We start from the raw sequence: 26212 nt of genomic DNA on the forward strand, positions 1-26212 counted from the left end.
GTGACATTAGAACTGGAAAAAAGCTTAGCAGTCAGGGCTGGAAATATAGGCTTGTAATTTATTGGTATGTAAGGAGTGTTAGTGTAGATGGAGATTTTATGAAGATTAGTACATACGTAGGCTTAAGGAAAGCCAAGAGGAGGGGGCTTAGATGAAATCCACCAAATTCTCCCATTTACTGTATCCCTGTGTTTTTTTTTTTAAACAGATTTATTGAAATATAAAATTCATACTATAAAATTCTCTCTTATTAGTGTATAATTCAGTGATTTTAGTAAATCAATAGGGTTGCACAACTATCACCACAATTCAGTTTTAAAATTTTTCCATCATCCCAAAATGTTCTCTGGGGCCCATTAGCAGTTAATCCCTGCTCCCGCATCCAGGCTTCAACAAATGCTCTTCTGTTTTCTGTCTCTGTACATTTGCCTTGTCTGTACATTTTATATAAATGGAATCATACAATATGTGATTCATTGTTTCTGGCTTCTTTCACTGAGCATAATGTTTTTAAGGTGTATCTATGTTGTAGGATATATCAGTAGCTTGTTCGTTTTAATTGATTAATAGTATTTCCTTGTATGGATATATCACATTTTGTTCATCCATTTACTAGGAGGTGGACATTTGGATTTTTTCCAAGATTTTTGCTATTATGGGTAATACTACCATGAATATTTACATACATATTTCAGTGGACATATATTTTTATCTCTCATGGTTAGATTCCTAGGAGTGAAACTGCTGTTATATGGTAAATCTGGGTTTAACTCGTTAAGAAACTGCTATATTTTCCAAAATGTCTGTACCATGTTACATTCCCACCAGCAGTGCACAAGTGGTCCACTTTCTCCATATCCTCCTCAATACTTGGTATCATTTGTCTTTTTGATTATAGCCATTCTAGTGGATATGTAATACTTTCTTGTGAGGTTTTGATTTACATTTGCCTAATGACTAATGATGTTGCATATCTTTTCGTGTCTTTTTTAGTCATTCATATATCTTCTTTGGGGAAATATCTATTCGAATCATGTGCCCATTTTTAAATTGAGCTTTTTGTCTTCCTAATAATTACTGAGTTGTAAGAGTTATTCAGATATTCTGCATACAAGCACTTTTATCAGATCTGTGATTTGCAAACATTTTCCTCTAGTCTGTGGCTTGTATTTTTATTTTCTTATTGAGGACTTTTGAGGAGCAAAAGTTGATAAAGTCCAGTTTATCAACTTTTTCTTCTGTGGATTATGCCTTCAATATTGTATCTAAAAACTCTCTGCCCTACCCAAGGTCATGAAAATTTTCTCCTATATTTTCTTCTAGAAGTTTTATAGTTTTAACTCTTAAATTTGGGTCTGTGATCCACTTTCTTTTTGCTGAGGAAGTTTCGCCCTGAGCTAATATCTGCTGCCAATCTTCTTCTTTTTGTGTGTGAGCCACGGCCACAGCATGGCCACTGACAGTGGTGTAGGTCCTCACCCAGGAGCTGAACGTGGGCCACCAAAGCGGAGTGTGCTAAACTGAACCCCTAGGCCACCAGGGCTGGCACTGTGATCCACTTTGAGTTAATTCTTTGTATCTGGTATGAAATAAGGGTCTAATTTCTTTTGCTGTTTATTTTTTAATGTGGGTATCCAATTATCCAAGCACCATTTGTTGAAAACACTATTCTTTTCCCCGTTTAATTGTCTTGGTACATTTGTGGGAAATCAATTGACCATAAATGTAAGGATTTATTTCTGAGCTCTCAGTTCTGTTCTACTTATCTATGTGCCTATCTTTGTACCAATACCACCCTGTCTGATTCACTGTGGCTTTATCGTAATTTTTGAAATCTGGAAGTGTGAATCCTCCAATTTTGTTCAACTTTTTCAAGTTTGTTTTGGCTATTTTGATCCCTGTAATTTCATATGAATTTTAGGATCAGCTTGTCAGTGTCAATTTCTGTGAAGAAGCTGGCTGAGATTTTGATAGGGGTTGCATTTAATCTATCTATCAATTTGGGGAGAATTGCCATCTTAACAATATTGAGTCTTCTAATCCAAGAGCATAAAATGTCTCTCTATTTATTTAGATATTCTTTAATTTCTCTCAGCAACGTTTTGTGGTTTTCAGTGACTAAGTCCTGGCAGAACCTCTGAGCTGAATGAACTGAGAGTGGGGAATATGGGAGCAGCTCCAGGCCCTAATGCATAGATTCTGAACTTTTGTACCTCAATGTCAGTGATTTTTCAAGAATAAACACTTCTTAGGTGGATGTATGATATTGGTCAATTTCCAGAGTGCTGAAATGGTTGCTTTTGTTAATTTTGTCAGGTGTATAGTGCTTTTGGGAGAGAAGATTTCCTCGTCTCCTCACCTAGACATAGTCAGAAGTTCTAGCATGCATGTATTTTTATGAGAGTTTGTGTTCCAAGCACATCAAACTCCAAAAGCCCAGTGATAGGATATCTATTGAGCTATGCCAATTCAATCAAAAAATATGTTAAACTACCACTTGTCTTGTAAATATAAAATGTATAGGTTACTGAATAATTTTTTTGCTTTGTATTAATTATGTGTCTGGAGTTGTGATGAAACAGTGACTGAGATTGACTACATAATTTAATTCAGATAAACAGATATATCAAGCACTTCTTATGTATTTGATACCATGGGAAATAATAGATGAATAAATCATTATTACAGCCCTAAGGAAATTCTCCATGTAGTGTCAGAGTCTAAACTAACTGAGGTATAAGGCAGACAGCCAAGTGTGCATCTCTTTTGTGCCCCAGACTCATATAATCAACTACGTATTCAAAATCTCTACTTAGATGTCTAGCAGGAATCTCAAAATTAATATGCAAAAACTAATTTGCTCACCCACCCTTTACCACTATTCTTTTTTAGTGAGCCCCGTTTCAATAAATGACACCTGTCTGCCAAGTTCCAGATACTTCATAGTCATCCTTGATTCCTTTTTTCTCCCTTATCCCGTATCCGATAATCAGTTACTGAGTCTTCTTGGTTCTACCTCCAAAATAGTATCTCATATCTGCCCATTTGTCTCCTACTCTAGCACCAACATCCTAATCCAGACCATTTTCATCAACTCCTACCACCCCATTCCAAACTATCATAACTGGACTATTGTCTAACTCATCACTCTGCATTTCTTCTTAGCCCACTAATATCATTTCTTCATACAAGGGGCAAAGTGATCTTTTAAAAATGAAAATATGATCACCTCACTTCCCTGCTTAAAATTTTCAGTGGCTCCACACTTCATATACAGTATGATGTTCAGTTAAGGGTATTATTCAAGAGCCATGGCATTCTAACCTCAAACTAGTCCAAGTAACCATCATCTCTCACCTAGATTAGCATTGCTTATGCATCCAATCTTACCTCTTATCTATTTTCCACATACTAGAAAGAATAATATTTCTAAAATGCAGATGTAAGCATGTCTCTCTTTCTCCTCTATTCAAAAGTCTTCCCACAGCTTTTTGGACAAAGTTCAAAATCTTTAATATTGCTTACAAGGTTCATGATAATGATCTTGCCCATTTTTCCAGCATCATCCCATACAACCATCACCATTGATCATTACCCTCCAGTCATGTTGGGCTGTTGTTTCTTGAAGGAGTCAAACTCATTCCTCTCTCAGTACTTTCACTATGTTTTTCATTCTGCCTTGAACAGGCCCCCATCCTCTTTACCTAGCTGATGACTATTTATCTTTAAAGTCTTATTTTAAATCCCCCTTTCAAAGAGAAGTCTCCCTGAACCTATAGACTAAGTACTAGTTATGTGCAGTCATCAAACCCTATACATTTTCTTTTAGCAGTATCACAGTTTTAATTATGTAGCTGTTTGTGGGTTATTTATTTAATATGAGCATTTCTAAAATATATGAAGTTAGGGACCATGATTGAATACCAGCATTTTCTAGCACAGTGCTGGGCACATAGGAAACACTCAATAAATATTGGTTGAATGAATGAGTGAACATGCCATGGAAATATAAGGGAGAAAGAAATTATTTCCTGCTAGGAGCAACTGAGAAGTCAGGGATTAAAGGAAAGTTATTCTAGGCAAAGGAAACAACATGTTTGTTCAAAGTCAGAGTTAGTTAGGAAAGGTCCTGGGATATTTGAGGAATAGTAAGGTATTTTCTGTAGCTGAAGCATAGAGATCTCAGTGATAAATGGGGAAAGAGGAGAGAATAAGAGGAAGAGAGCTAAGGGGAGATGAAGTTGGAGACTCAGATTGAGGCAGGGTCTTTCTGCCAAACTAGGGAATTCAAGTTTAATTAAATAAACATTAGGGAGTGACTGAATTAGAGGTTTTTTTTTAAGGAATGTAACTAGAGTTGGCAATGTGGAAGATGGACTAGAGAGAGAAAAGAGTAAAGAATGACATGTATCTATATATAGCAAGTAGGGCATACCTGGTGCACAGTATTTGCATAGAAATCTGTATTATTTATAAGACCCTCCTAAAAGCTTATCATTGTGTGTGTGTGCATGTGTAATGTCAATCATATGTATATTCTTTAATTTCAAAATTTGCTTTGAAATTTTTGTTAAATAGGGTCAGAGATCCTCCCTTTAATTTTAATACTAACAATTCTAAAATAAGAAATTACATCAGCCTAACACATTTATCTTTTTGAAGTATGTTTGCATATAGTACCTTATTTGACTTTTACCAAAGCCCATAAACTAGAGACAACTTTTCTCATTTTATCAGTGGGAAGACTGGACTCACAGAGACCAAAAGACTGACCTAAGGTTATGCAACTAGTGGATGTGAGGTGCAACATTAGAACCATTTTCTAAGTCCAAGGCCCTTCTCAATTCAGCACACATCCAGGCATTTTAGTAGTAATTTTACTGTTGTTGCTTTTTATAACGGATTCTTTTTGTAAGTTTCATATCAAGCTTTTATAACTTTGAAGTAACAAGTTTGGCATTTCCTTCCTTCCAGTTGCCCTTTTGAAGTATTTCCACAATCTATAAGGCCTGAACAAAGACTGAACAAAGAAATACCTAGATAAATATAATCTTCATTAAAAGCCAAATGTTGATTATTATCTAGTAAAAAATAACACCTATATTTTAGACCTTTTAAAAAATCTAGGGGTTATTTTTAAAAGGGAAAGAATGAGTGGAATGAGTGCCCACATAGAAGAATTGCATTGAGTTGGCAGAACAGAGATCATCTATTATCTTTAGAAGATGAAGAAAAGATCAAAAGAAACAAGTCGAAATGAAAAAGATATAAATGCCAATATGGCTAAACATGTTTTAGGAAAGATGATATGGCATGCTTATTATTTATAGTAATTTCATTTGGAATGCCTTTTCTTTAAGACTTTATTTCTTAGAGCAGTTTTAGGTTTACAACAAAATTGAGAGGAAAGTACAGAGATTTTTCTGTATACCCTCTGCCTTCCACACATGCATAACCTCACCCATTATCAATATCACTCACCAGAATGGTGGGTTTTTTACCAAGGATGAACCAACAGTGACACATCATAATCACCCAAAGTCTATAGTTTAGTGTTTACTCTTGGTATTGTACATTCTATTGGTTTGGGCAAATGTATAATGACATGTTTCCACCATTATAGTACCATACAGAGTATTTTCACTGCCCTAAAAATCCTCTGTGCTCTGCCTTTTCATCTCCCCCCACCACTGTCCCACCCCTGGCAACCACTGACCTTTTTATTGTCTCCATAGTTTTGCCTTTTCCAGAATGTCATATAGTTAGAATTATACAGCTACGTAACCTTTTCACATGGATTTCTTTTCCTTAGTAATATGCATTTAAATTTCTTTCATGTCTTTTTATGGCTTGATAGCTCATTTCTTTTTGGTGCTGAATAGTATTCTAATGCCTGGAAGTACCACAGTTTACTTATCCCTTCACATACTGAAAGACATCTTGGTTGCTTCCAAGTTTTGGCAATTATGCATAAAGCTGCTATAAACATCCATGTGCAGGTTTTTGTGTGGACATAAATTTTCAACTCTTTTGGATATATATCAAGGAATGTGGTTGCTGGATTGTATGATAAGAGTATGTTTAGTTTTATAAGAAACCCTCAAAATGTCCTCCAACATGCCTGTACTGTTTTGCATTCCCACCAGCAATGTATGAGAGTTCTTATTGCTCCATATCCTTGTCAAAGATTGGTGTTGTCAGTATTCCAGATTTTTGCCCATTCTAATATGTGTGGCAGTATCTTGTTGCTCTTTCAATTTGCATTTCTCTGATAACATATTATGTTGAGCGTCTTTTCATAGTTTTATTTACCATCTTTATGGAATGTCTTTTAACACGGGAAAAAGTTTTGAAAATATTCTCCAATTACCATAATATAACATTTATAATGTAAAACTTCTGCCATGACACTTTTACCATTAGACTATAGTATAGACAGTATACTGAACATTCTTAAGAACTCGTTAAAATTTTATTGCTTATATTTTCAAAATTCCAGGTATCTTGTAAGGTCAGTACAATGGAGTCAGAAATTCAAAGTGAAATTAAGAAAAATTAAAAGCCATATTAAGATAAGCCACCTGCAAAATTAAACCAAGAGACTTCTTGTGAATATATAATTCAATTTGGAAACACCAAAAGTTTTGGTTGAGTTTCAGGGAAGTATGAATAGAATGTTATCATAAATTGAAAAGGTAAAATCTGATCATTTAACAGGAGACTGAATTATCTCAAAGAAAATTGCTACTTTAGGGAAAATCAGAGAGCTACCTGTGAGCTTCCAGCAATGTCTAGGAAAGAGAGTGCCTTGATTATCAGATTGGAATACTCTTGTCCCCAATGCAATGGTGGAGATGGGTGGGTAAATAAAATTAAGTCTGGAGGTAGTAATCATTAAGAGTATCTACTAACCCCTTTTTTTAAGGATTCCAGATTCACCATGTAATTTCTGATTATAATTTGGTTTTGTATGTATATTGGCTAATAGATTCAGAATATGCTGCTTATCAAACTGAATATCCCTGTTTACTATATTTCCCATTATAAACTAATAGACGGACCTTCTGATTTATACATAGATATCTTGTGACTTTAGTTAGTTTGAATTAGCCTCCCTAATCCTGGTACTACTGGCATATCAATAGAATTGTAAATAGTGTCTATATGGAGGGAGGCAAATATTATATCTGTATGGAAGGGCATGTGGGTGACATCATCCATCCACTTGCAATCAATAAAAGAACTATGTGGTGATATAGAATATGCTTATTTTTCCTATTTTTCTTGTTGTTTCTTGTTGAAATTTCCCTTATGGCAGTAGTTTTCAGGCTTTAATTTATACCATAATAACCTGAGGAAATTATTGAAATTACAAATTCCTAAGTCTCACTCCCAGAGATTCTGATACACTTTGTCTGGGATCGAGCACAGGAATTTGTGTTTTTAAAAAACACCCTAAATGATTCTGATCTTGAGGGCTAGTGGACTATACCTTGAGCAGGACTATTCTACGGAGAACCTTGCTATCTTTAAATAAGCCTGTGTTCTTAAAGTGATGGTTCACTGCTGGGAAAAATTTCATGGGTTTCAGTTAAGTTTCTGTTAACTGGCTAAATCAATAACATCTAACCAGTTCCAGGCCTCTAATTGGTCAGAACTGTGTGCAAATCACAGTGAGTATTGAGGAAGTAGATGGCAGTTTTATAAGGATAACTGATTTGGGGCAGGGCTAATGGAAAACAAAATGGCTGCCAGCTTCACCGTGCTGTGTCTTGCAAGGTGCATAACAGAAAATAAAATGCTCTGAGGAGGCCTTCCCTGTTCAGGAAGAGAAGAAATAGGTAGGTGGTGATGCTATGGAGTAGCCTAGGAGATATTATTCCCCCTCAAGTCTCCATCATCTCCCCATAGCCACCTCAAATAAAAAATCTAAGTAAACAAGTGTGCTTCCCTGGAAGTACAACTTTAAGTCCCTAACTTTCTCTAAGAACCAGATTACTGCCCCAAGCTCCTTTTATATAGAAATTTTTGAGCTTCCTCTGGAAATAAAGAACTATTTAATTGAGGATGTTCAGATGGAAGAGGATTCAGGAGATGGAGGAGGGGAAAGTAAGAGCAGGGAATCTGTTGATAGTGGTGTAGTCTAGGTTTATAACCAGGAAGTGACAGAACTAGGGTTTGAGTCCATCAAACTCCAGACTCCAGACTGGTAGAAAACAAATTTATTCCTTAGATTGTTTTGGACTGTGAAATTATTTCATAAGATTTACCTCAATATTGCTCTTTTGTTATTATACGTTGTAAATTTGAAAGTACTATAGAAATATAAAATAGGAGTCCAGGTGTTGGGGCAGAATTTTGTTGAGTTTCAGAACAATGATTCCATTGCGGGTGAAGGAGTTTCAGTAGGCAATGAGGAGAGAATACATTAGGGGACCAATTATAGGTAGGAAAAGTATGAAAGCAGGGAGCAGTCTGTCGTTACTTATAGTAGACAGCTGTTTATGATTGAATAAATTGCTATAATGGTGAGAAGGGCTAATCATAACCTTTTAAGGAGGATTATTACTTTGGCTGAATAAAAGAAGCTTTTGTTCTGGTCAGCATGACTTTTCAAATTTGTTTACATTTTTTGGTTACTTTAAGTTTTGCTTCTGTAACCTCAAACTTACTGCCAACTTAGTGCAAGGACTTTAACAAATATTATCTCGTTTCTCATTTATTTTTGATCAAAGTGGAAGAATCTGAAAAGGAGACTAGAAAGAAGCAGTTAGGAAGGTGAGAGGAAAACCATGAGTGTGTGTAATTCTGTAAGCCAACTGAGGTAAGTGTTTCACGGATGAGGGAGTGATCCACTTTGTGAATTGATGCTTATTGATGAAGGTAAGACAAAGTATGAGAATTGATCATTAGTTTTAGTGACGTGGAGGTCATTAGTATCCTGGACAAAAAATGTTCCCATGAAGTGATTGAGGTGAAAGCCCCATTGGTGTAGATTCAAGAGAGAGTGGGAGAAGAGAAGGTGAAAACTGTATAAACAGCTCTTTCTAAGAGTTTTGCTAAAAAAGGGCAACAGAGAAAGGGAGCATTAGATAACAGGGAAAATGGGGTTGAGAGAGGTGATCTTTTTGGTTTTTAAATGAAAGAAACAATAACATATTTATATGTTAATGTTTTTTGAGAGCTTCGGCAGTAAGTACACTACACATAGATCCTTTCCTTATGAAACCATAATCTAGTGGAGGAGAATGGTAATAAATTTATTATTGCACAAATAATTAGATAATTATCATTGCAATGAGTATTAAAAGAAAAAATACAAGATCCTATCAGGGCATAAGTGTCTGCCCTAACTTTTTCAAGGACATCAATAAAGGTTTCTCTAAATAAAGAATATTCAGGTTGCACTTAGGGACGGGAATACTACGTGCAAAGGCCCTGGGTAGAGGGAATATGGCATATCTGAGATACTGAGTAAAGATCATTGAGTTTGAAATACAGGGAGGGAGGAGGATGAATGGGGCGGAAGGTAAGCTTGAAGTGAGAAGTAGTGGCCAGATTATTTAGACTGGAGCCCATAGACTCAATTAAGGTCTTTGGTTTTTATGCCAAGAGCATTAGGGATCCTTGACTTTATGTGTTGGCCACAACAAAAGTGAACTAGCCAAAATTGAAAGGTAAAAGTGGAAGAGAGAGGAAGCAGAATAGAAAGGTGAAGTGCATGACCACTATTTATACAGTAGTCTCCCTTTAACTTTGGTTTCCCTTTCCACAGTTTCAGTTACCCACGGTCAAGTGCAGTCCAAAAATATTAAATGGAAAACTTCAGAAATAAACAATTTATAAGCTTTAAATTGCTCACCGTTCTGACTATTGTGATGAAATCTCATGTCATCCTGCTCCCTCCTACCCAGGATATAAATCATCCCTTTCTCCAGCCTATCCATGCTCTATAAGCTACTAGACACTTATTACTTAGTAGCCGTCTTGGTCATCTGATCAACTGTGGCGCTATCGCAGTGCTTGTATTCAAGTAACCCTTATTTTACATAATATTAGCCGCAAAGTGCAAGAGGAGTGATGCTGGAAATTTGTATATGCCAAAGAGAAGCTGTGAAGTGTTTCCTTTAAGTGAAAAGGTGAAAGTTAATAAGGAAAGGAAAAAACCCATATGCTTTGGTTGCTAAGATCTATGATAACTTTTATTACAGTGTATTGTTATAATTGTTCTATTTTATTATTAGTTATTGCTGTTAATCTCTGACTTTGCCTAATTTATAAATTAAACTTTATCATAGGCATGCATGTATAGGAAAAAACATAGTATATATAGGGTTTCAGTACTATCCGTGGTTTCAGGAATCTACTGGAGGTCTTGGAAGTTATCCCCTGTGGATAAGGGGGGAGGACTGTACTGCTGCAGGCGACCTTAGGCCAAGATTATTTGTAGCTTCATAATCGGTTATTTCTCCATACACTCAATTTATTTAGTTTTCAGCAACTGAGAGATTTTTGTCTAACTGATCAAATCATACAGTGAGCAGGTCCAATTTGTTTGTTAAGATCACCAAAAACAAAAAATCATATCACTCCTTAATATCCTTCCATGGCTCTCTTTTTGTTCTCTCTCTCTTAAAAATTAAGATATTTTCCAACTTTTTGTTATGAAATTTTCAAACACATAGAAAACTTGAAAAACTTTTGCAGTGAACACCTATATACCCACAACCTAGTCAAGAATTTTTACCATTTTGTTGTATTTAGTTTCTCTGTTTTGCTGCACAATTTGAGAGTAAGTTACAGACCTCATGATGCTTCATATGCAAAATTTTCAGGATGCATTTCCTAAAAATAAGGGCCAGTCTCTTCCATACTCTCAATATTATAATATTTAAGGTAATTGAAAATAATTCCCTGATACCATCTAATACTCATCAATGTTAGATATCCCTAGATCTCCCCTCAAAATCTTTTTTAATGGCTTTATTGGAGTATAATTTTTTTTTAGGGAGATTGGCCCTGAGCTAAGAACTGCCAATCCTCCTCCTTTTGCTGAGGAAGACTGGCCCTGAGCTAGCATCCATGTCATCTTCCTCTACTTTATATGTGGGACACCCACCACAGCACGGCGTGCCAAGTGGTGCCATGTCCACACCCGGAATCCGAACTGGCAAACCCCAGGCCGCCAAAGCGGAAAGTGTGCACTTAACTGCTGTGCCACCGGGCCGGCCCCTGGAGTATAATTTTCATACTATGAAAATCATTTATTTTTAGTCTAAGATTCAATGATTTACTCCAAATTTACAAAAGTTGTGCAGCCATCACCACAATCTAATTTTAAAACATTTCTGGGGCCGGCCTGGTGGTGTAGTAGTTAAGTTCATGTACTCTGCTTTGGCAGCCCGGGATTTACAGGTTCACATCCCAGGTATGAACCTACACACTGCTCGTCAAGTCATGCTATGACGACATCTCACACAAAATGAGGGAAGATTGGCACAGATGTTAGCTCAGCAACAGTGTTTCTCAAGCAAAAAGAGGAAGATTGGCAACAGATGTTATTTCAGGGCCAATGTTCCTCACCAAAAAACAAAACAAAACAAAACAAAAACCAAAAAGCAATTCCATCACTCCAAAAAGAAACCTCATATAACTTTTGTTTTATTGAACCAGGATAAAATCAAGGTTAATGCATGGCATTTAATTATGTCTTTTTAAATCTTTTTTCTAGAACAATCTTCATCTTTCCCCATGTAATTTTTAGAAAAGACCAGATGTTTGTTTTATAGAACATCCCACATTGTGGATTTATCTGTGTGTTTCCTCATTATGTCATTTAACTTGTTGCCCTCTCTCTCCCCCATCCAGTATTTTCTGTTAAAGTCTTGATTAGACCCTTCTGACATATTTGGAATAAAGCCCAAATTTGTTAATTATCTTCCTCCTCTAAAATGTAAGCCCCATGAATTCATGAATTTCATCTGTCTTGTTTAACACTAGTGCTGGTTCATAGTAGAATCTCAATAAATGTTTGAGTGCGTAAGTGAATTACCTACATTCATATTATATATTTTTGCCATACAGATTCAAACTTATTTTAAGATATTTTTTCTGTTTTAAATTGTATTATGGTCAAAATAAAGTTATAAAGCCATGATTTATTTTCTAAGTCAGTAATTCAGACTGGTGAAAAGCAAGTTTTCTTCTGTTTCAGCATGCCATAAACATTTTAGGTGTTTCTCTAATTTTTAAGATATCAAATTTGTTCCCACCATGAGGAACTTCATGCTCAAACTTTTTGGAATAGATTAAGCCAAATAGATTACAAGATTTTGATAGAACTGCTTATCAAAAGATTTAAGGGATTGCGTAAGTAATCTGTATGCTCATATTCAGGGCCGTTGAGGGATTCCAGATTAGAATTGACTTCTTCCATAGAGAATAACAGTTATCTAGAGTTACTGAGTTTGGAGTAAATAAAGCCAGCATACCAAGATATTCAGATTCCTGATCAGGTAATAATATAGGCAGATTATTTCAGTGTCAGTCAAAAGGTGAAAAAGATTCAGGGGAGTATAGGTGAAATCAGCTGACTTCCTAGTGTGGAACTTTTCTATATTCCTGAGTACTGCATGATAATTGCTACTGGCAATGATATAATAAATAGGTAAAAATAAACTGATATAACATTGTTCAGTGTCAGGTTAGCAAATTCTGTAACTCAGAATATCTGCCAAGGTAGTGGATAGAGCATGGTAGGCTGGGCAATGGTATAGCCTGTACCCTTCAGGGATCTGCAATGCAATGAGGGAAAAGTAAGTAATCTTGAATATAAAAGGAAGAAATTCTTTGTAGAGTTTGTGGGTTATCCAGGCTGATTTGTATAGTTTCCATTTCCTTTTTGCTAGTTATAGCTAACACTGTTCTTTAAGCATACCCATACTTGCAGGTGTGAAGAGAGAAGAGAAAACGAGTCAATCCATTTTAACAGCTCTGGTAATTAGGTTGGGTAAGGAAAAAAGTTGAAAATAATAATTTAAATGGTGTTTTGAGTTTTCTATACATTTCTATTTTCCCAAGTTATCCTCATTATCATAACAGTTAGTTGTATCCAGCCGCATGGTAATGAAGAAAAATACATTGACTAGTTTAAGCTAGACTCCCATCTCCACTCCCACCCCAAGAGAGATTTACGCTTCATGTATCTGAAAAATTTAGATCGATTTAACAGTTAGTGGAACACCTGCTTCAAGTTGTCCCAATTTATAGAAACTGATATTATCAGCCAATTTAAATTTTATTAACATTAGACTTTCTTCTGCACTTTTAGGCGAACATTTGTCCTGTGACTTTCAGAACTTAAGGGATAGATGTACAGCTACAAATAACCGTTGTATTTTCATTCGAGTCCTCAGCTGGAATTTGCAGCCACTTTTCATGCTACAACATTCTTTACTAATGCAGGCTTCAAATCAGGCTGCTAGGAATCCAGTCTTGGCTCTAGCACCCTCTAGCTATCTAAGACCTTGGATAAATTACTTAACCTTCCTGACAGTGAATCTCCCCATCAGTCAAATGGGGAAAATAATAGTACCTACTTCATGGAGTAGTGAGAATTAAATGAGATAATACATATGAACCACATGGAACAGTACCCATTCATGGTGAATACTGAACAGTTGTAATCATTGTTACATGATTAATGGTAATAGTCATAGGAATATCAAGTCTTTACATTTATATAGACTTCTACAGTTTTAAAACTATGGCCAAAGAATATTTAATTTGAACCTGGGGCAGGGGATGGGATTGTAAAAGAGAATGATCATTATTGGCTCAATTTTCAGATATGAGAACTGAGACACAGAGCGGTTATATGGTTTGTCTGAGAGCACTCAGCAAGTAGATGGGGGAGCTGGGTCTTCAGCTCTAATGATAATGAACTCTAATGATGATTTGCTGTATCCGTGGTGTTAGTATAGCCTGCCTAGCGAATTTTCCTAAGCTACTACTTTATCTGCCTTCATCAAGCCAACTCTTCCTCAGTACTTTTACTGGTGTTGAGAACTTTATTTTCTCCACCTGAGGATGAATACTGAGTCATCTCTTCCACATGGTTTTTCAAATCAGACCAGTCATGGAAATGTAGTCCCCTTTGATTTCAGCCTAATAAAGTAATGTTAATACAATTTTTCACAGTTTGTGATGCTTCTCAGCACAACTGACTCTTGTTTCCAATGAGCATCTATAATTTAGTTACTGTAACAAATTAGTCCATATGCTCTCTGGCCTTTGAATTTTGGGAAAATATGGATATATAGTCATTTCAAGTGTGAGAAGAGATGTGACTCGTGTAAATGTACCCAGCTTCAATAAATAACTGTGATACTGTTAGCTATTTCATAGCTAGTATATTCATATATACACATTTCATCAAATTCCCTATTCTGTTTTTATACATACATAGAAAAATTCATGTCAGGGTGGCAGGGTACAGAAGGTAGTGATTGAAGCACTGAAACACGTAAAACCAAGTAAGGCTCTTTAAAGCCATGCATAAGTAGATGTGTTTTGAACTTTGTTCACTGGCAAAATAGTGAGGAGTTCCCTTGGTATTTTACTTCCTATACTTAGGGCATTATCTTTTATACGTTGTTAGAAGAGATGAGAAGTGTATCCTGGCACAACTAGATCCTAGGGAAAAGTTAACAGATTTTAGATTACAAATCAGTTTGAATACACAGTGCATTGCCTGAAGAAGCATCTCACAAGGCTCTAATATAAAATATATCACTTTTTAACACCAAAATGTAGATAGAATTATAAGGAATAAATGGAAGGTGCAGTTCTATCTCACTTTGAAAGTCTAATATATCAATGATAGTGCATTTTCACCCTGGTCAAGTGTGAACAAAATTTGTTTTAGATGTTCAGTGCTGGGGCTGGCCCCGTGGCCGCATGCTCCACTGCAGGCAGCCCAGTGTTTCATTGGTTCGAATCCTGGGCGCGGACATGGCACTGCTCATCAAGCCACGCTGAGGCGGCGTCCCACATGCCACAACTGGAAGGACCCACAACGAAGAATATACAACTATGTACCGGGGGGCTTTGGGGAGAAAAAGGAAAAAAATAAAATCTTAAAGATGTTCAGAGCTGAAAAACACTGACTTAACAAGCTTTGTAACTTGAGGGATCTTGTCAAGGGTTTCTAAAAAATTCATGTTATGAGTCATATGTTAGATAGAAACTGGGACAATGGGGAGAAGGTATGTGACAAATCTTATTTTTGGGGTGTATTTTCATAGCAGTCATGCAACACAGATGGAAGGAAACTAGTATTCAATTAGCTTTGGTTCAGGGAAGATTATCCCTTGAATAGAGGAACTGGAATTTTCAGTGATCCTAGGACATTTTGGTTACATCATGTATAGCCACATCTTACCACATCTGAACACACATTATAGGGCAAAATCTGTTGTCAAGGAAAACTCAAAAAAGTTGCTAGTGAGTCTCTCAAACTTATCAGATGCACTGACAAAATAAGTACCTTCTGGGAAAATGCTTAGTTGAATTTGACACTTACGTGTATAATGGTTTTCTGCAGAGGATTTGTTAGAACATTGACACTGGCACTAAAACAATACTGTTATTGTTTTCATGGCTTCTCAACTAGGGCAAATTTCTAAAGGGGCAAAGCTACTTCTTCTGAGAGCCTTTGCTCTTTTCTTTAGACTATACTTTTAGACCTTTTAAACAATTGCAGAAATGTATGCAGGAGAGATCCATTCCTACTAATTAAGAAATAACTATAACATGGATTCTATTGAAGATGAGGCAGTCATGTCATCTAGATGTCACATTATAGTCAACGCAGTGTTCTGCATATCGTCTCTAAATAATTTTTATTACTTGTCCAAGTGCCAGGTACTTAGTTCAAACTTGATATGTGATTGAATAAATTAAAATCATTTCATGCATTTCTTAGCTCTATCTGCTTGAGAGGGCTTAGAAGCAATGATACCCCAATGGGATTCTAGGGCGAATGCAGAGGATATACAAAATGATACTGGAGCGTCTTGTAGAGCCAGAAAGTAAGGAAGCACTTAAGAAACAAAATGATGAGGGTATGTCACAGGGACACAGGAACCAAAAGAGCTCCCAAAGGCCAAAGTTGGAACAACTTCAGCAATAAAATAAAGTAGTATTGAAGTATTGTCCAAAGTATAAAATCAATACTCATAGTCCATGCTGATACAAATAAATTATTGAAAAAATAAATTAATGGGGATGAATAGACAAATCTCCCATACACATGAATTCCAGATAATTTATGTAGCTATTCCCTCATCAAGGAGGTGGAGCATAAGTCCCCATTCCTTAAGTATGGACTGCAAATAGTGACTTCCTTCTAAAGAGTACAGTGTAGAAAGGGAGGGTAATCTTACAGTGGAGAAAGCTGACAAATACTACCTCAGGCGATCAAGGTTAACTTCAATGATAAATCACGTTAGTATGTACCCTTGATATGATGTAATGAGTATGGTAATTTACCTGTGTTCTTCCTCCCAAGAACTTGCAACATAACTCTAACCATGAGGAAAAATCAGAAAAACCCAAATTGAAGAGCATTCTAAAAAAGTAAATATCTGATCAGCACTGCTCAAAATACTCAAGGTCATCAAAACCAAGGAAATTCTGATAAACTGCCACAGTCTGAGAGGAGTCTGGGAGACATTATGACCAAGTATAATGTGGTGTCCTGATTCAATTCCTGGGACAGAAAAAGGACTTTAGCTGAAAAATAAGGAAATTTTAATAAGGAATGGACTTTAGTTATTATGAATGTGCTATTGGCTCACTAGTTGTGGTGAATATTCCATATTAATATAAAATATTAACAATAAGGGAAACTTGGTGCAGGGGATGCAAGAATCCTCTGTACTATACTTGCAACTTTGCTGTAAATCGAAAAATATTCTAAAATAAAAAGTTTGTTTTAAAAAAGCGTTTCACTTCATTAGCATAAAAGCTAGACAATAATGATGATTTGTTTTTCTGAATATGAAATCCAAGATATATTACTATATTACTATATCAAGATAAGTAAAAGGATGAAGTACTCATTTCTTTAAAATAAATACTTAGCTAAAATTTATACTTAGAGCTTCTACCCTCTCATAACGATTCTTTTCTCTTTTATCTCTTGCACCTGCAATATTTTATTGCTGCTATAAGCTTTCTGGTATCATCCTTAAGATGACAGAGACTGATCCCTTGTCATTTGACAATTCTGTAGAGGAAAGAAAGAGGCAGTATTTCAAATTCTGCACCTTTAGCCTAGACTGACAAATGCTCCATGACGCAACAATGCTAGAGAATTCACTTCAGGCAATACTTTCAACACAGCACAGCTTTCTATCATGTTGATTCCAGTGAAGATAAGAACGATAATTCCTCCTTCAAAACAGTCATGTTAACTTTAACATGAATAGAATGTATTCATGCTTGAGTTTTATTTAGAAGAAATATCACATTACATACACTTGCTACAGCTAGATATTTTCAGAAAATTGTGAAATATCACTGATTTCTCTTTGTCTCTTATTTGGCCTGTCAATTAGATTGTGCTGTGGCTGTTCACTATGTTATTATTCAATAACAAATGGCAAAACATAGTGTGATAATTAAAGGTATTGTTAGTATATATGTGCAAATTATTATTATTTTATAATTTAATAGACTCCTTACTATCTTAAATCCTTTAAGTAGCTTTGTAAGAGGCATTTGTTTCACTAGTGTGGTACTTAAACTTACATTAGCTAGTGTGAACAAAGAACATTAAGTTTCTTTTTATAGGGGTCTCATTCAAATATCCAGACCTTTCAGAAGAGTTAGATGCTTCAGATTAAAACTTGGCGTGATTGCCAACTATTTTGGAAAGGATTTTCAACTGAAGGGCATGCATGTGTCTGTGAGGATTCATCCACAGTTACACATATCACTGAAAATTCAATGAAATGATTTGTAAAACAGAGTAAGATCTCTAAAATAACTAACCAGCTCCAGTGGGCCAGCTCCAGTGAACGAGTGGTTAAGTTCTGCACACTCTGCTTTGGTGCCCTGGGTTCAGTTCCTGGGTGCAAACCTACATCACTCGTCTGTCAGTGGCCATGCTGTGGTGGTGGCTCATGTACAAAAAAGAAGATTGGCAGTTGATGTTAGCTTAGGGTAAATCTTCCTCAGCAAGAATAAATAAATAAATAAATAACCTTAGTGATATTTACAATAAAAATTACACTGTGAAACATTAAAATATGCTTTTAACTAGCTTAAATTCTTAGTGACTTTTGCCTGAGGATGTTCAATAAAAAATGGCATAGATACAATCACTTTCAAGAAGGAGAAATTGATGTGATGACTGGTTTACAACAGTGTAATAATGCAAATATTTTTCATTGTTTTTGGCCTTTCCTTTTCACCTCAGGACCTTAGCATCTGATATTTCTTCTGCTTGGAACATTCTCTTTTATTACTCCCATCCTGTTTAACCCCTTCATCTGGCTGGCTCTGATTTATCTATCAGATCTCAAATGCTGTGTTAATTTCTCAGAGTTGACGTTCCATTCTGAATTAGGTCTCTCATTATACCTTTCATAGCATCCTGTACTTTATCATTCTAACCACAATTATAATTATATGCTCATTTTCTTGATATTCGTGTAATGACTGTTAACCTTTACTAGACCATTATCTCCATGGCATATAACATTAGTATCTGGTACATAAGAGATGATCAAAAGGGAGTTGTTGTAAGAATGAATGAACAAATAACTGTTACAACACCCAGATTACCAGCAAGGCTCTCATAATTTGTATTTAATCTTTATACAAAATAAAAAATAGTGTAGTTCATGCAAATAAATAAAGATACAGAAAATCAAGTTTATCTTCTATAATAGAAACAGAAGGAAACCACAATACTTTTAAAACAAAGTATATTTGATCATGAGACTTTGTTGTTGATACTTTTTCTCTTTTCTCAGTGTGCTTTATCTTCTGAGTAAAGAACACAGAGTCTGAAGTTCCGAAGGCCTTCTACAACACTTGTCTGGTGTCAGCACCCTCTCCCATTCTCCTCTGCAGTTGTTCAAATTTTAATTATTGGTCTCAAAACTCCTATGCTACCTCAACCTGCCTTAATTTTAACAGATGACCTTGGAACTACCATTGAGTGAAGATGAGGGCTATTATGTGAGAAATGCATCAACTTTCTCCCTTTCATCACTCCCCTCACCAAAAAAAGGAAAAACCTGCACCCATACTCTTTCTTTGTATTTTGCCTCTGCTCTTGCAAGAAAACGCATCATCTGCCCGTGACTTTAATTTGATTCCTCTCTGTTTTCTCTGTGGTTTTGCCACATCAGTTATTCTCTCTCATTCCTATCTTCTTAAAACTTTTTCTCTTTATACTTTATCCTTCTTGTCACCCTGTGAATATGTTCAAGTTTCTTTATGATACAAACAACAAAAAAATCATTTTCTTTACTACTGCATCCCTCATTATAGTTACCTTCTTATCTCTCTACTTTTTTTCTAAAATGAGTTTATGTACCCTATGTCTCTAGTTTCTCACCTCCCATTTAGTCTTCAACCCACTGTCCTCTGGCTTCTGCCCTCACTATTTAATTGAAATTTCATTAGCAAAGGTTACTAGTGATTTCTTTATAGCCAAATATAATGTACATTTTCAGATTTTATCTTACTTGACCTGTCTGCTGCATTTACTATTCTTGTCCATGACATCTTTCATTTTCTGGATTTTTTAAAGATAAAGATAATACTTGCTCATTGTAGAAAATGTAAACATTATAGGAAAACATACAAAAGGAAATAATGCCTCCCCAATATGCAGAGATAACCAGTGTTTACATTTGGTGAACTTTTCACTCAACAACATGTTGTGGATATAGTATTTCATTGTATACATATACTATAATTTATATAACCTGTTCGTTATTGATGGACATCTACGTTTTTTCCCAAAATTTTGATATTTAATAATTGCTCAAATGAAATTCATGAACATACTCCTTTGAGAATTATGGTCCTTACCTTGAAACTTTATTCTCCCTCTGTATTTCCGTGACTTTTTCTTCTGATACTGTTCTAGCTCTTACCACTCTGGCTAATTTTCTGAAGTGTTCTTTTTAGGCTTTACTTTCTCTGCCTACCCCTTGCGTGTTGGTGTTAAATTGGATCCAGTGCTCGAACACTTTTCACTTGAAAATCCTCCCCAAGTTAATTTAATTTTCTCTCATGACTTTAGCTGTCACTCAGTGACTGTCAATCCTTTATCTCTAACTCAGTTTACATTCCAGAATGCCAACACTCGTACATCCGATTTCCTGCACACAGATTCATTCAGATGTCTCACAGGCACCTCAAACTTTATGAATCCAGTACTGAACCTAGACCTTTTCTCAAAGTCTGTGCCATTTCCTATATTACCTAGTTATTGGCCTTGCCTTTTATCTAGTCTCACAAGCCAGAACCTTGTCCTAGATTCCTTTCTATCCCTCATCCTTTGTATCCAATTGGTCATTAATTTTAGTAAAATCTCCTTAACATGTCTCATATATATTCCCTTCTTTTCTTTTGTTATGGATTTATTTACTTTTATTGAGGTAACATTGGTTTATAACATTATATAAATTTCAGGTGTACGTCATTATTTTCGATTTTTGTGTGGACTCCATCATGTTCACCACCCAAAGAGTAATTACCATCTGTCACCTTACACATGTGCCCTATTGCCCTTTTTACCCTCCTCCCTCTCCTCTTCCTCTCTGGTAACAACCAATGTAATTTCTGTATCTCTGTGTTTGTGGGGTTTTTTTTCTTCCACTTATGAGTGAAATCATGCAGTATTTGACTTTCTCCATCTGACTTATTTCATTTAGCGTAATACCCTCAAGGTCCATCTATGTTGTCACAAATTGCAAGATTTCATCTTTTTTCTGGCTGATTAGTATTCCATTGTGTATATATACCACATCTTCTTTATCCATTTATCCATTAATGGGCACTTAGGTTGTTTCTAACTCTTGTCTGTTGTGAATAATGCTGCTCTGAGCATAAGGGTGCCTATATCTTTATATATGTTTTCATGGACTTTTGTTTTGGGGAGGTTTTTGGTTACTATTTCAATCTCCTTACTGGTGATCAGTCTATTCAGATTCTCTATTTCTTCCTGATCAGTTTTGGAAGGTGGTATGATTCTAATAACTTATCCATTTCTTCTAGATTATCCAATTTGTTGGTGTATAGCTTTTCATAATGTTCTCTTATAATCCTTTGTATTTCTGTGGTGTCTGTTGTAATTTCTCCTCTTTCATTTCTGATTTTGTTTTTTTGAGCCTTCTCTCTTTTTTTCTTGGTGAGTCTAGCTAAAGGTTTGTCAATTTTGTTTATCTTTTCAAAGAACCAGTTCTTAGGTTCATTGATTTTTTTCTATTTTTTTAGTATCTATTTCACTTATTTCTGCTCTGATTTTTACTATTACCTTCCTTCTACTGATTTTGGGTTTGTCCTTCTTTTCCTAGTTCCTTTAGGTGTACTATTATATTATTTGTTTGAGATTTTTTTTTAATTTGTTTGTTTTTGCTGAGGAAAATTAGCCCTGAGCTAACATCTGTGCCAATCTTCCTCTACTTTATAAGTGGGTTGCTGGCATAGCATGACAAGTGGTATAGGTCTGTGCCCAGGATCTGAACTGTGAACCTGGGCCACCAAAGTGAAGTGTGCTGAACTTAACCACTACACCATGGAGCTGGCCCTCTTGTTTCTTGAGGTAGGCCTGTGTTGCTATTTACTTCCTTCTTTGTACCACTTTTGCTGTATTCCATGAATTTTGGCATGTTGCATTTTCACTTTCATTTGTCTCGAGGTATTTTTTAATTGATCCTTTGATTTCTTTGTTGACCCAATAGTTGTTCAGTAGCATTTTGTTTAATCACCACATATTTGTGGCTTTTCCAGTTTTATTCTTGTAGTTGATTTCTAATTTTATAGTGTTGAAGTCAGAAAAGATGGTTGGTATTATTTAAATCTTCTGAAATTTATTCAGACTTGTTTTGTAGCCTAATATGCAATCTATACTGGACAATGTTCCAGGCACATTTGAAGAGAATGTATATTCTGCAGTTTTTAGAAGAAATATTCTATATGTATCTACTAAATCCACCTGGTCTAATGTGTCATTTAAGGCTAATGTTTCCTTATTGATATCCCTTTGGATGATCTATCCATTGATATAAGTGGAGTGTTATTGTGTTGCTGTCTATTTTTCCTTTTGTTGCTGTTGGTAATTGCTTTATATATTTAGGTACTCCTATGTTGAGTTCATAGATATTTACCAGTGTTAGATCCTCTTGTTGAATTGTTCCCTTCATCATTATGTTGTGCCCTTCTTTGTCTCTTGTTGCAGTTTTTGTTTTAAAGTCTATTTTTTCTGATATAAATATTGCTACCCCATCTTTCTTTTCATTGCCATTTGCATGGAGCATCTTTATTCATCCCTTCACTTTCAGTTTGTTAGTGTCTTTAGGTCTGAAGTATGTCTCTTGTATGCAGCATATCTATGGGTCTTGTTTTTTTCTCCATTCAGCCACTCTATATCTTTTGATGGGAGCATTTAGTCCATTGACATTTAAAGTAGTTATCAATGGATTGAAATTAGTCTTTGGGTGGTGAATATGTTGTAATCTACACAGAAATAGAAATATATAATGATATACACCTGAAATTTATATAACATTATAAACCACTGTTGCCACAATAAAAAAGAATAAAAAAATAAAATAACTTGATAAATATGTACTTATTACCATTTTGTTACTTTTTTTCTGAGTGTTTTGGTAGTTCTCTGTTCCTTTCTTCTTCTCTTGTTCTCTTCCTTTGTGATTTTATGACTCTCTTTAGAATTATGTTTGGTTTCCTTTCTCTTTGTTTTTTGTATTCATAATACATTTCTGGTTTGTGATTACCATGAGGTTCATATAAAATAACCTAGGTAAATAGCAATCTATATTAAGTTGATGGTCTCAAGTTTGACCTTTTATTAAAAGCCCTATGCTTTTGGGGCTGGCCCCGTGGCCGAGTGGTTAAGTTCGTGCGCTCTGCTGCAGGTGGCCCAGTGTTTCGTTGGTTCGGATCCTGGGCACGGACATGGCACTGCTCATGAAACCACGCTGAGGCAGCGTCCCACATGCCGCAGCTGGAAGGACCCACAGCGAAGAATATACAACTATGTACTGGGGGGCTTTGGGGAGAAAAAAGGAAAAAATAAAATCTTTAAAAAAAAATAAAAAATAAAAAATAAAAAAAAAAAGCCCTATGCTTTTACTTCCCTCCCCCCACATTTTATGTTTTTGATATCATATTTAAGGTATTCTGTGTGTGTGTATCCCTTAACCTCTTATCATAGAGATAGATATTTTTAGTACTTTTGTCTTTTGACCTTCATGCTAGTTTTATAGGTGGTTGATACACTATCTTACTGTATATTTCCCTTTACCAGTCATTTTTTCCTTTGATAATTTTTCTATTCCTACTTGTGGTCTTTTCTTTTCCACTTAAATAAGTCCCTTCAACATTTCTTTTAAGGGCTGGTTTAGTGGTGGTAAACTCCTATAGTATTTGCTTGTCTGGAAAACTCTTTAGCTTTCCTTCCATTCTGAATGGTAACCTAACCAAGTAGCATATTCTTGGCTGCAGGTTTTTTCCTTTCAGCACTTTGAATATATCTTACCACTCCCTTCTAGAAGTCAATTAATACCCTCATGGGGTTTCTTTTGTGTGTAACTTGTTGCCTTCCTCTTGCAGCTTTTAGGATTCTCTCTTTATATTTAATTCTTGACATTTTAATTATAATGTGTCTTGGTGTGGGCCCTTTGGATTCATCTTGTTTGCTGCTCTCTATGCTGCTTGTAGCTGGACATCTGTTTCTTTCCTTAGGTTAAAGAAGTTTTCAGCTATTATTTCTTCAAATAGGTACTCTGCCCCTTTGTCTTTCTATTCTCCTTCTGGGATACTTATAATATGGATGTTAGTATGCTTGATGTTGTCCCAGAGGTGCCTTATACTGTCTTCATTCTTTTTTCTTTTTTCTGTTCCATTTGGGTGATTTCCTTTGCTCTTTCATCCAGATCACTGATTCATTCTTCTGTCGTCTACTCTGCTATTGATTCCCTCTAGTAAATTTTTCATTTCCATTATTGTATTCTTCAGTTTTGATTGGTTCTTTTTTTATATTTTACAGTTCTTTGTTGAAGTTCTCACTGTGTTCTTCTATTCTTCTCCCAAGATCAGTGAATATCCTTATGACTATTAGTTTGTACTCCTTCTCAGGTAGATTGTTTATCTCTGTTTCATTTAGTTCTTTTTCTGAGGATTTGTCCTGTTCCCTTATTTGGAACATATTCCTTTGTCTCCTCATTTTGCCTGCTTCTCTGTACTTATATCTATGTATTAGGTAGATCAGCTATGTCTCCCAATCTTAGATATGTGACTTTATGTACGAGATGGCCTATGGGGCCTGGCAGTGCACTTTCCTCTTATCACTTGTTTAAGATGTTCCAGGAGTGTCCCTTGTGTGGGCTACGTGTGTGCTTCTGTTGTGGCGGGGTTGCTCTTGCTACTGGCATACAGGTAGACTAGGCTGGTCCCTGGGCCAGCTGGCTGTAAGGCTCAGCCACATGCCACTGCTATGGTCACTTTAGTCACTTTATTGGGCAGAGAGAGCCACAGCACAGCTGGCTGCAAGGTCTAATAGCACGCAACTGCTACTGTTTAGTTGTTAAGTGAGTCAGGCCTGCAGCATGGCTGGTTGCTAGGCTCAGGGGCTTGCAGTTTCTGCTGGCCTCCAGTGAGGCTCTCAGTGGTGTGAGGTTGTTCTCAACTCTCTCAGGAGCACAGATGGGTGGGACCAGACCCAGGCATTGCAACACAGGATGGTTTCAGGTATTGGAAGGTGGGGCAGACCACTGTGTGGCTGTTTGAGTTGGCCAGGAGCACAAGTCAGCTGTGTTTGACGTGCCCCACCACCCGCAGACTCACACACCCCACCAGGGCAGACCCACTTGCCCCACTTCAGAGGTCCCATGCACCTCATATCCATGGGCCCACCAGTTCCCTGCAGGCTTGCTGGTGGGCAAGGCCAGTCCCTAGGGTGGGCTGCCTACCCTAGCTGCACTGGATTAAATCAGTGCACTAGTGGGTGGGGCAAATGCCTGTGCTAACAGGCCAGAGGAAGAAATCCACTGGCATCTGCCAGCATCTGTGTCAGCAGGTCACAATAATGGCTGCCACTAGTGTCTCAGTCCCTGGGGGAGTGGTCCTAGCCTCTTCCTGTCTCTCTGAGATACACTCAGAGCTTGGCAAGTGATTCTCTTTTACCAAAGGACTATGCATCTTTATTTGTGTGGTTTTTGTGTTGGTTTCTGGATCAGGTAAATCTGTGTGTGAGCCCTTTGAGAGTAGGCTTTTCTCTTTCTTGAGTTTGATAGTTTTCTGGGAGTATTCCTCATTGGTTTTGAAAACCAGCAAGGCCACGTATTATGGGAACTCATCTCAGTTGTGCTGAATCTAAAGGCTGGGATACCTATTGTGGCATAGATCTCCTGCTCAGATCCTCCTGTTCCTCTGGGAGAAGCTTCATATCTTTAAGATTGCTCCCAGCCATGAAGCACTGTGGCTAGGATGTGATCTTTTCCTCAGCAGAGGTTTATTTCTGCCCCTTCCACCCCTGTCAGTGTTGTACTTTGTTGTGGGGGTCCTATTAATCCAGTTTCCAGATCTTTCTCAGAAGTAATTGTTCCACAAGTAATTATAGATTTGTTGTGTCCGTGGGAGGAGGTGAGTTCAGAGTCCTCCTGTACCACTATCTTTCCAGAATCCTCCCTCCTCTTTTCATTCACAGTGCCACTGTTTTTAGTTCAGACTCTGTCATTTCTTGTCTGCCTTGTCTTGTCTTAAATGATCTCATTGCCTTCAGTCTTATATGCCTCCAATCCATCTTTCGTGCTGTAAAAAAATTGTCTCTTAAACAATCAAATATGACCATATCACTGTCCTGTTTAAAATAGTCAGTATCTCCCCATTAGCTTCACTGTAAGTCCTAAAGAATAAATTCCAACCTCCTTAGCATCATATC

At 36.4% G+C, this 26212-nt stretch overlaps 1 protein-coding gene across 8 annotated transcripts in view; it reads left to right on the forward strand.

The window, feature by feature from the left end:
• FAM133A (family with sequence similarity 133 member A) overlaps nt 1-26212 on the forward strand; it is a 48620-nt gene that overhangs the window by 17269 nt on the left and 5139 nt on the right. The window contains exons 1-2 of one of the 8 annotated variants that reach the window (XM_070258484.1): nt 7722-7841; nt 8736-8824. The exons of the other annotated variants lie outside the window; for them this stretch is intronic. The gene's annotated coding sequence lies outside the window, so the exon portion shown is untranslated. Of the gene's footprint in view, nt 1-7721; nt 7842-8735; nt 8825-26212 lie in introns of those variants that run through there. 8 annotated transcript variants of the gene reach the window in all.

The sequence above is a fragment of the Equus caballus genome, chromosome X (assembly GCF_041296265.1).
Source record: "Equus caballus isolate H_3958 breed thoroughbred chromosome X, TB-T2T, whole genome shotgun sequence".
NCBI lineage: Eukaryota > Metazoa > Chordata > Mammalia > Perissodactyla > Equidae > Equus > Equus caballus.